Genomic DNA, 10,078 nt, shown 5'->3' with positions numbered 1-10,078 from the left:
CTCTGAGCCCCTGTTCCCTGCACTGGGGGATGATCTTTTTTTTTTTTTTTTTTCTTCTTCTTCCTGGGTCTCACCGGACAACCTTCCAAGAACAGTAATGATTGCTCAGACCCAAGAGTGAATTGCGATTACCACAGCCTCAGGCAGAGAAGAGAAATGTGAGATGTGGCTTGGCCTAAAGAGTCCTGTTTTGGGGTGGTTGATGTTACGGCCCACTGTAACGCTGCTGAAATCTAGACGGTCTAACTTGTCTGGACCTCGCCTTCTTTGTCCTCTGCCTGAAGTTGGACCCTGTCTGGGTACGTGCTGTACATCCGGGGGCTTTTCCCTGCAGACATGCACTGTCCATCACCCTTCATTTAAAGTGCTAAAGCGTGGGGCGCCTGGGTGGCGCAGTCGGTTAAGCGTCCGACTTCAGCCAGGTCACGATCTCGCGGTCCGTGAGTTCGAGCCCCGCGTCGGGCTCTGGGCTGATGGCTCGGAGCCTGGAGCCTGTTTCCGATTCTGTGTCTCCCTCTCTCTCTGCCCCTCCCCCGTTCATGCTCTGTCTCTCTCTGTCCCAAAAATAAATAAATGTTAAAGTGCTAAAGCGCTTGCCAAGCTGATGACGTGGCCATAGTTTATTCTTTGCACGTACAGGGTCAAAGAGGGAAATTTTCTGTCCTCCAAATCTGTCCAGGTCTGGCTGTGAATCTGGTGCCTGCATCCAGGGCATTTCTTGTCGCATTCATACCTTGTGCCTGGATTCCTCCTTCCTCCTGATGTGCGAGCCCTGGTCCTGGGGGTAAGGGAGGTCCCTCTCCCTTCCCGTCCCAGGGCGCTAGTCACCATACCACGTGGATGATCTTTCTTAAAGACTCACGGGGAAGTACAGGGCTGTTGTGCTTCAACTAGTACATTTAATCACTCTTTCAGACGGGAGGGTACTTTCAGTGTGAATGAGAATCAAGGCAGAGAAAATGAGGACAGTTGAACTGAGGACAGGGAACGTAGGCAGGGAAATGTAACGGGCCAGTTCACTGAGGCAAGAGCTGTGTGTTTTCTTGCTCTTTTGCCTCTGCCCCAGTCTGAGTCCTTTCCCTTCTTTTCACTGGATTTGCCTACATTCTTCACACGGCGATGGAAAGCTGATTTTTCCGCAGGTCCCCACAAGTACGTAGATGAGTATAATCGGGTCCAGAAAAATGATGGTGCCCGAGCTGGCAGTAAGAGGGACAGGTCTGCGGAAAGATAAGTGCATTTGAAGCAAAAGCCTGGTAGATAGTAGAAAAAGCACGTGTCCAGGATGGTCCCTGACGCCCCCGAGTTGGGGCCAGGACAAAATTCTAGTGAAGAAATACACGTTTGTCCTTCTCCTCTTCTCATCCTAAGACAAGCTGTTGTGGCATTGGAGTGGAGACAAGGTTAGGACATGGAAAACTTGGTTTAGTCTAGTGTTTCTTGGCCTTCTAAGCTGATCACAAATACCAAGTCGGTTGCGAAGAAGATGCCGCGTTAGATGAGCCCCGAAGGGCATCCGAGGAGAAGAGAAGCAGACCAGGGCTCCTTAAGCCCACTGTGCATTAGGTTAAGCTGCCCGAGTCAGGATTCCTTGGAAAGGTCAAGTAGTTACCGATCCGGGGGCCAGCAAATGGTGCAGCTTCGAATCTGAGCTATGTCCTTGCTTGAGGTTGCTTTCAATCAGAACGCTCAGTGGATGCGATCTCCAGTTGAGGACAATAGCAGGCCTTCCCATAATGCACGGTCATCCGGACATACTTCCAAGGATGCCACAAGTGGTTTGTCCGGGAGACTCCCTCCCCAAATGTCAACTGGGTCCGTGTTTGCTGTGAAATGGGAACACATGAGAATAATCACATCTTCTGGGAAGATGATATTTGCAGTCCTTGGTTTCCAAAACATTTCACAATTTCAATCAGGCTGTTGTTGGTTTTTTTTTTTTTTTAATACATCTCAGCTGTTTGGCAGGGACTTATCAATACATTTTGGTTGATCAGACAGAAAGATGAGCATCTAGTTGGTGCATTTGCTTTATTCTCTGACACAGACGTGTGTTGTTGTTTTTTTTTTTTTTTAAATCAAGACAACTTGTTCAAATAAGTTCGCTCAACTTAGAATGATGTTCCAGAAAAGGTAGGAAAGAGGCTCTCCGGAATGGTTTTGGTGTGATCTAATGAGTCACATAAAGAACAGCATACAGAAACACCTTGCAGTTTCTCAACACACTGAAAATGCTCAGAGCGTTAAAGGAAAAAGAATTTGAAGCCCTCCACGTCTGTTTTCTGTTCGTTAGCAAAATTTTGGCAGTACAGCCACAACTGTTTACATGGGGGAACATGAGTCAGTCTAATTTAACACGATGTGAATGTGTTTTGGAGTAAAAATGTGCACAGTATATCATGAAATTATGCGCTGGTCCTAGATCCAAATAATGTCAGAGCTGCAAAAGCTGAGAGAGCATCCAGCTTAACCCTCTTATTTAAATGATGAGAAAATGGGGGCCTAACCTGGTGAAGTGGCTTACCCAAGATCAAACGGCTAGTCATTTGCGGAACTCGTCATCTTACAATCTCTATTTGCCCTTCGTTCTACTTTTCCGTAACGGTGGTGTTAGGCTCTCTCTGTGGTCTTTGTCCTCCCCTCTAAAAGACGGCTTTGGATAAATATTTCCATTTAGTGACCAAGACGCCTGAATATCAGGCGAAGGACTTTGAAAATCAAAACCCAGGCCAAATCATTACCCAGCATATAGAACTTCTACTTCGGTATCGACTCCATTAGCCAAAACTGGTTAAATCATCTCTTGAAGTAGGAAAAATTAATGTTTTCTCCGAAGTTTACATCATGATTCTGGGACTGAGTTTGGCCTGGCTTAGAACTCATTTCTGTAACAGGACAATGGACGTTAAGCGAAGGGCAAAATTGGGGGTGCCTGGGGGGCTCATTCAGTTGGACATCTGACTCTTGATTTTGTCTCAGGTCATGATCTTGTGGTTCGTAGGTTCAAGCCCCACTTCGGGCTCTGAGCCAACTGCATGGAGCTTGCTGGGAATCCTCTCTCTCTCTCTTCTTCTCTCTCTGTCTCATCCCTTCTTGGGCTGTCTCCTCAAAATAAATAAACTTAAAAAATTTTTTTTAAAAAGAGAAGGCCTGGGGCGCCTGGGTGGCGCAGTCGGTTAAGCGTCCGACTTCAGCCAGGTCACGATCTCGCGGTCCGGGAGTTCGAGCCCCACATCAGGCTCTGGGCTGATGGCTCGGAGCCTGGAGCCTGCTTCCGATTCTGTGTCTCCCTCTCTCTCTCCCCCTCCCCCGTTCATGCTCTGTCTCTCTATGTCCCAAAAATAAAATTTAAAAAAAAAAAAAAAAGTTGAAAAAAAAAAAATAAATAAATAAAAAGAGAAGGCCAAAATTGAAGATCAGGGAAAGAAGATTCAAGTTTTCTAAAGGGGAAGATGAATCTCTTGGATGAAATATTTAAAGAAAACCCTTCTTTCAGTCCTGACAGAATGAGAGGTGGAGAGAAATTTTCCATAAGGGTTCTGGTCACAGCAAGCAAGATTACTTTTCTCCAGGTCAGTAGTATGTATCAGACACACTGGGCTTCAAACCTGCATGTGTCACACAAGCTTAGGTCTCAATTTCTTTCTCTAAAAAAAAGAGGTAAAGCAATAATTGACCTCATGGCCCTGAAGTAAGAGTAAGCTCCTGGCAAAAACCAGTTACATTTTTGGTGGTCTAACAGCAAACTACTGGAAAGAGAAATGAAGCAAACGATCCCTTTTACAAGAGCATCAAACAATCCTAAAATTTGAATGGGACCAAAAAGACCTTGAATAGCCAAAGCAATTTTGAAATAGAAGAATGAAGCGGGAGGCCTAATTCACCCGATTTTAAACGATATTGCAAAGCTGTAGTAATCAAAACAGTACAGTATTGACATAAAAACAGTAACCTGGATCAGCGCTCAAAACATCACTAATCATCAGAACAATGCAAGTTAACATCACAATGAGATGTTAACCTACTCCCGTTAGGATGTGTATTACTGAAAAGAGAGGACCTTACAAATGCTGTCGAGATGTAAAAAAAATAAATAAAAAATAGAGGCGCCTGGGTGGCTGATTCAGTGAAGTGTCCGGTTTCAGCTCGGGTCATGATCTCACGGTCTGTGAGTTTGAGCCCCGTGTCAGGCTCTGTGCCGACGGCTTGGAGCCTGGAGCCTGCTTCAAGTTGTGCGTCTCCCTCTCTCCCTGCCCCTTCCCTACTTGGGCTCTGTCTGTCTCTGTCTCTGTCTCTGTCTCTCTCTCTCAAAAATAAAACATTAAAAAAATTTTTCAATAAAAAGATAATAAAAAATAAAACTTAGAGGGCAGGGGGATCCCTGTGCACTGTTGGGGAGAATGCAAACTGGTACAGCCCCGATGAAAAACAATATGGAGATTCCTCAAAAAATTAAAAATAGAACTACCATATGATCCAGCAATCCCATTTTTGGGTATACATACAGAGAACACACAATTACTATCTTGAAGAGATCTCTGTATTCCCATAGTCATTTCAACAGTATTCACAACAACCAAGGTCTGGAAACAGTCTAAGCGTCCATGAGCAAATGAATGGGTACAGAAGCAGTGGTGTGTGTGTGTGTGTGTGTGTGTGTGTGTGTGTGTGTGTACACATGCATACATATATGTATATACAATGGATCTTACTTGGCCTTTCAAAAGAAGGCAACCTTGACATTTGTGACAACATGGATGAACCTGGGGGACATTATGTTAAACGAAATGATCCAGACAGAAAAACACAGCTTGCATAGTGTCACTTGTATGTGGAATCTTAGGAAGAAAAAAAAAAAAGTGAACCCCTAGACACAGGATAAAATGTGGTTGTCAGGGACTCAGGAGTGGGACAGATAGAGTCGTAAAAGGGTAGAAACGTTCAGTTAGAAGATCTGATGATCTGACGTATAACATGGCGGTTGTAGTTACTGAGACTGTTGTCTGAGTGAAATGTGCTACGAGGGTAGAAACTGAGTTCTTTCTCTCACACAAAGAAAATGCTTGAGATGAACGTGTTGATTAACTTGATAGTGGGAATCCTTCCACAGTGTAGACATATATATATCATCAGACTGTATGCTTTAAATGTATTACAGTGTGGTTTATATATACAATGGAATACTATGTGGCAATGAGAAAGAGTGAAATCTGGCCACTTGTAGCAACGTGGATGGAACTGGACGGTATTATGCTACGTGAAGTAAGTCAGGCAGAGAAAGACAGATACCATATGTTTTCACTCATATGTGGATCTTCAGAAACTTAGCAGGAGACCATGGGGGAAGGGAAGGAGGGAAAAAAAACTTTGGGAGGGAACCAAACCATAAGAGACTCTTATTTTTTTATTAAAAACATTTTTTTAACCTTTATTTATTATTGAGAGACAGAGACAGACCGTGAGCAGGAGAGGGGCAGAGAGAGAGGTAGACACAGAATCTGAAGCAGGCTCCAGGCTCTGAGCTGTCAGCACAGAGCCTGATGTGGGCCTTGAACTCATGAACCACGAGCGAGATCATGACCTGAGCCGAAGTTGGATGCTTAACCAACTGAGCCACCCAGGCGCCCCATAAGAGACTCTTAAAAACTGAGAACAAACTGAGGGTTGATGGGGGGTGGGAGGGAGGAGAGGGTGGGTGATGGGTATTGAGGAGGGCACCTGTTGGGATGAGCACTGGGTGTTGTATGGAAACCAATTTGACAATAAATTTCATGGTTAAAAAATAAATAAATGTATTAAAGTTTTCGTAGTCAATTATACCTCAATAGAGCTGAAAAAATAGTGAAGAAACAGGATGTTCTCCAACATCAAGAGGTAGATCCTGTTCCCTCACCCCATCGCCTGTGGGCTGGCCTTGTGACTCAGCTTTGACTTTGAATGGAGTGATGTCTGAGTTCTGGGATATGGGCTTCCAGAGACCATGCAGTTTCTGTCTTTGCCCTCTTGGAGTGCGGCCCTGAATCCCTCCCTGAAAGGAAGCTGATGGAGCTTACAGAAGGATGCAGGGCCCCACACGGGAGAAATAATCTGCCTGAGCCCACAGGCTGCCAAGCTGCCAGGAATGTGAGGGAGGCCATGTCGGGTCTTCCTGTCCAGGGAAGCCCCCGGCTGAAGGCAGCCACACGTGAAGACCCAGGGGATAAATTCATGCCTGCCACACGGTCATGCTCACCCTTGGGAGGGCACACACCCACTGTCTGGGCATGCAGATGTGTGTGAGGTCATGCCCCCACGCCACCTAGGGTTTTCCCTGAGGCTGTTTCTTTTGCCCCCCTGCTGCATTCAGAGGTCCCATACCTCTCCTGTCCCGTCCATACAACTGGGGACACCAGATACGAGAACCACTACTGATTGTGACCTGGTGGGTTATGCGTGAGGGTTTCGCTTCCCTTAGGATTTCAGCCAAAGCTGCTGGCCACTGATGGTTATACAGATGGTGTGATCACATACAGAGGGAAAAAAAGATGTCATGTGAGCTTGGGGTTCTCTTTTCTCAGTCCCATTAAAACATCCTGTTAGTTGCCTTTGAAGGACAGCCCTGTCACAAAATAAATTTTCAGAAAATGTGAACTATGCTGTCGATAATTATTAGCTAATAATTATCCACATAGCATTTTACAGTTTATAAAGCAGGCCCAATAACTTTATCTTAATTAAATCTCAAAATAACCCCTTGGGCAAATTATGTTTTCCACCGTATAGAATATGGAATAATGTTACCGGAAGTTAGTATCTTGCTTAAAATCTTTGGAATCTGACGTTACACTCAGGGTTCATAACCTGCTCTTTGGATGCCATTTTAAATTTCTGTGTTCTGCTTCTGTGTAAGTGACCTGTAAATACATGATATCACAGGTATCACTAGTGAACGGGTATTAAAGCTTGGCTGTAAATAGTGAATTAATAATCTGATTTCAACTTGCCCTCTTGGCTTAGCCTCTGAGATGCTCCCTCAGTGTACTGTTAATTAACATGACGTCTAATAATTCGCTAATGTCCTTGGTTTGAGTTACTCCTAATGTACCTCTCACGTCCTTTCCCAGGGCAGAAAGATGTGGTACAAATCGTCACAAAGGTCTAGCACCTTCTTAGGCGGCTGTCTTCCCGTGGCGAAGCATATTGGCTGGTAGTCCTCTAGGAAGTACAGAAGAATCGGGGCAGAATATTCCCAAGAGGCAGTGGCTTATAGTGGGTGTCGCCGAAATGTTTTCTGCAAGAGAGACTGAAGCCATCAAGGGAGTATGAATCAAAACCGTAAAGATTAAAAACAAAAAACAGGGGCGCCTGGGTGGCGCAGTCGGTTAAGCGTCCGACTTCAGCCGGGTCACGATCTCGCGGTCCGTGAGTTCGAGCGCCGCGTCGGGCTCTGGGCTGATGGCTCGGAGCCTGGAGCCTGTTCCCGATTCTGTGTCTCCCTCTCTCTCTGCCCCTCCCCCGTTCATGCTCTGTCTCTCTCTGTCCCAAAAGTAAATAAACGTTGAAAAAAAAAAATTAAAAAACAAAAAACAAAAAAACAACCTCAACCTCAAGGAGTTACCATTTCGCACCCGTTATGGTGACCCTAATCAAAAGGACAAATAATAAACATTTTGATGAGACGTGGAAAAACAAGAACTCTCGTACACAGCTGGTGGGAATTTAAAACGGTGTAGCCACCTCAGAAAAGCTGGGAGTTGCTCAAAAATCTAAAAATAGTTACTATGTGACCCAACAATGTGACTTCTGGAATTGATCTTACCTGTTTATGTCAAATGTTACACATTAAGCCTCGTGGCAGCATACGTCACAATTGGGGGAAGATGGAAAGAATCTGATTGTCCATCAACTGATGCATGGATGAATAAAATGTGGTCATCCGTATAATGGGACATTATTTGGCAGTAAAAAAAAATATTTGAAATACTAATAGGCTACCACGTGGGTGAACCTTAGTGACATTGTGCTAAGTGAAAGATGACAGATATAAAGGCCCTTTATCGTATGATTCCATTTGTCTGAAAAGGCCAGGATAGATCAATTCATAGAGCTGCAAAGCAGATTAATTATTCCCTTGGACTGTGGCGAGGGGCACGGTGGTTGGGAGGTGATGACTAGGGAGGAGTAGGGTTTCTTTGGGGGCCGGTAAACATGTTCTGTAATTCACTGCGGTGCTGGACGCACAAGTCTGTGAGTGTAGCCAAAGCCCTTGAATTGTATTATTTTGAAGGACTGAATTGTATGATACGTGAATTATGTTTCAGTGGAGCTCTTACGAGAAGAAGAGAGAGCAGGGCATACTAAAAGCTCAAATGGTACAGATATTAAGATGCTCAAGGAGAGAAATAGCTCTAAAGGCTTATCTCTGAGGTGCAAATGTCAAATGCCGGGGAGCCTGATGTGGGTTTCACACCCTTTCCTCCTCGGTGAGAAGCTCGGGGTTTGGAGTTTCCTCCTGAGTGTGGGCGGCTGCACCGTGGATGGGTTTTCGGGCGAGACCCTGTGCCAGCCTCTCCTCCCCACTCTCTCATTTGCCTGATGGGTTCAAGTCACCCACTCAGGTTTTGCTATTCTTTCCTGAGCAAACTGTTCCATAAAGAGCTATAGATTCGGAGTGTTCAGGGGAGGAGGTGACTTTCAGATCTTTCTATGTCACCGTCGTAAACAGGAACCACGGTCAGGGTCTTGACAGTGGGTTTCTCGTCAGTAGGAAGTGAACATTTGGGCTTCTGCATGGCCAGGGGGAGGAGGGGAGTTAGACAAAGCGAGGGGAGCTAATGTTTATTCTAGTAAGGAGAATGGCTGCTGTGTTCAATGCACTACATTAGGCCCTCTGCCCACCTCTTAATTCTCGCACTCATGTGGCAAGATAGGTATAATTATTTTCGATCGGGAGTTGAGTCAACTGAGGCTGCAAGAGAATAAGTGGTTGGTCACCCGGCCCACAAGGAGTGGCCCCAGAATATAAAACCAGGTCTGTTTCCTGCTGAAGCTTGTGACTTCGAAATCCTCGATTCAGACAAACATGGGGAACTGACCCTCTGGAGTCTGGGGCCTGTAGAAGTGACCACAGACAAAGGTGCCGTACAAAATACACGCAGGGACTGTGGCCCCACGTGAGTCAGGTTTGACTCGTCGTATTTACCTTTGATTTAGGGGAGGGGGTCATGCGCTGCTGCCGGGGGATGGGCACCCACGGGGATCCTGCTGACCACTACCCCACCTTTACTTGGCGAACGCGTCTGACTGTCCCCCTTTGCAGATGGTCAAGGTGCTTGCCCTTACGGCTAATTGCCTCCTTGCTTCTGAGCGTCCCCTCCGCACCCGGGGACTGCTTTGTGTAACGGGGCCCTAGGCAGCTGCTGTGAGCCCGGAGGTCAGGCGAATGTGGGTTGAGGACAGGAAGACACCTGCCTCTTGCATGCAAAGATGGGACAAATGACAACATTCGTTGCCTTGGATCTGAGCAGCCCAGGCAGCATGTGTGAGGGCCTCGCAAGCTCTGTTTTCTTCATGAGCGTGGGTCCCTCTTTTCATATCTGGAGCAGGGAACAGATGTTTCATCAAAAGACACATTGAAAATAAAGATAATTATGCAGTAAGAGGCTTAATTACATCAGTTTATTCAGGTCCACTTAATTGCCTGACGGCCTGAGTGCCGCCCCCTTATTTGCAACAGAACCTCTCATGTTTTGCTGGCTTGTCAAATCCTTTGATGGCTCGAGGAAGACGTTATTGACTTAGCAATTCAGAAAATATCAATTCCTTATATACGGCTGGGAGAGGAAAATGTAAATATTTTTAACAAGCCATAAAGAACCGTCATTTTTCTAGAGGTGGTTTACGGTGTCCCATAAAGGATTAATGATTGCAAGGGCTCAGAGAGGTAAGCCTGAACTAGGTATTTCCTTTCCAGTTGTCTCTTTGGTCATATCTGAAAGCTGGCCGGCAGATTAAAATCCCAGAGGGAAGGTGATTTGCTAGTTTAAGGAGGCCATTTGAATCATGTGACCGGTGAAGCAAGTGACAAAAAAAAAAAAAA

At 45.6% G+C, this 10,078-nt stretch overlaps 1 long non-coding RNA gene across 1 annotated transcript; it reads right to left on the bottom strand.

Annotated features, from left to right (window-relative positions):
- Positions 1 to 879: 879 nt before the first annotated feature.
- On the bottom strand, positions 880 to 7,264 carry LOC121010873 (uncharacterized). Its single transcript, XR_005781394.1, has 2 exons — positions 7,145 to 7,264; positions 880 to 1,826 (listed from the first exon to the last, which is right to left on the bottom strand). It is a non-coding gene; the product is annotated as an uncharacterized LOC121010873 (long non-coding RNA).
- Between the last annotated feature and the right edge of the window lie 2,814 nt (positions 7,265 to 10,078).

The sequence above is a fragment of the Herpailurus yagouaroundi genome, unplaced genomic scaffold, assembly GCF_014898765.1.
Source record: "Herpailurus yagouaroundi ecotype Mexico unplaced genomic scaffold, PumYag 192, whole genome shotgun sequence".
Lineage (NCBI taxonomy): Eukaryota > Metazoa > Chordata > Mammalia > Carnivora > Felidae > Herpailurus > Herpailurus yagouaroundi.
This window is presented reverse-complemented; position numbering and strand designations above follow the sequence as displayed.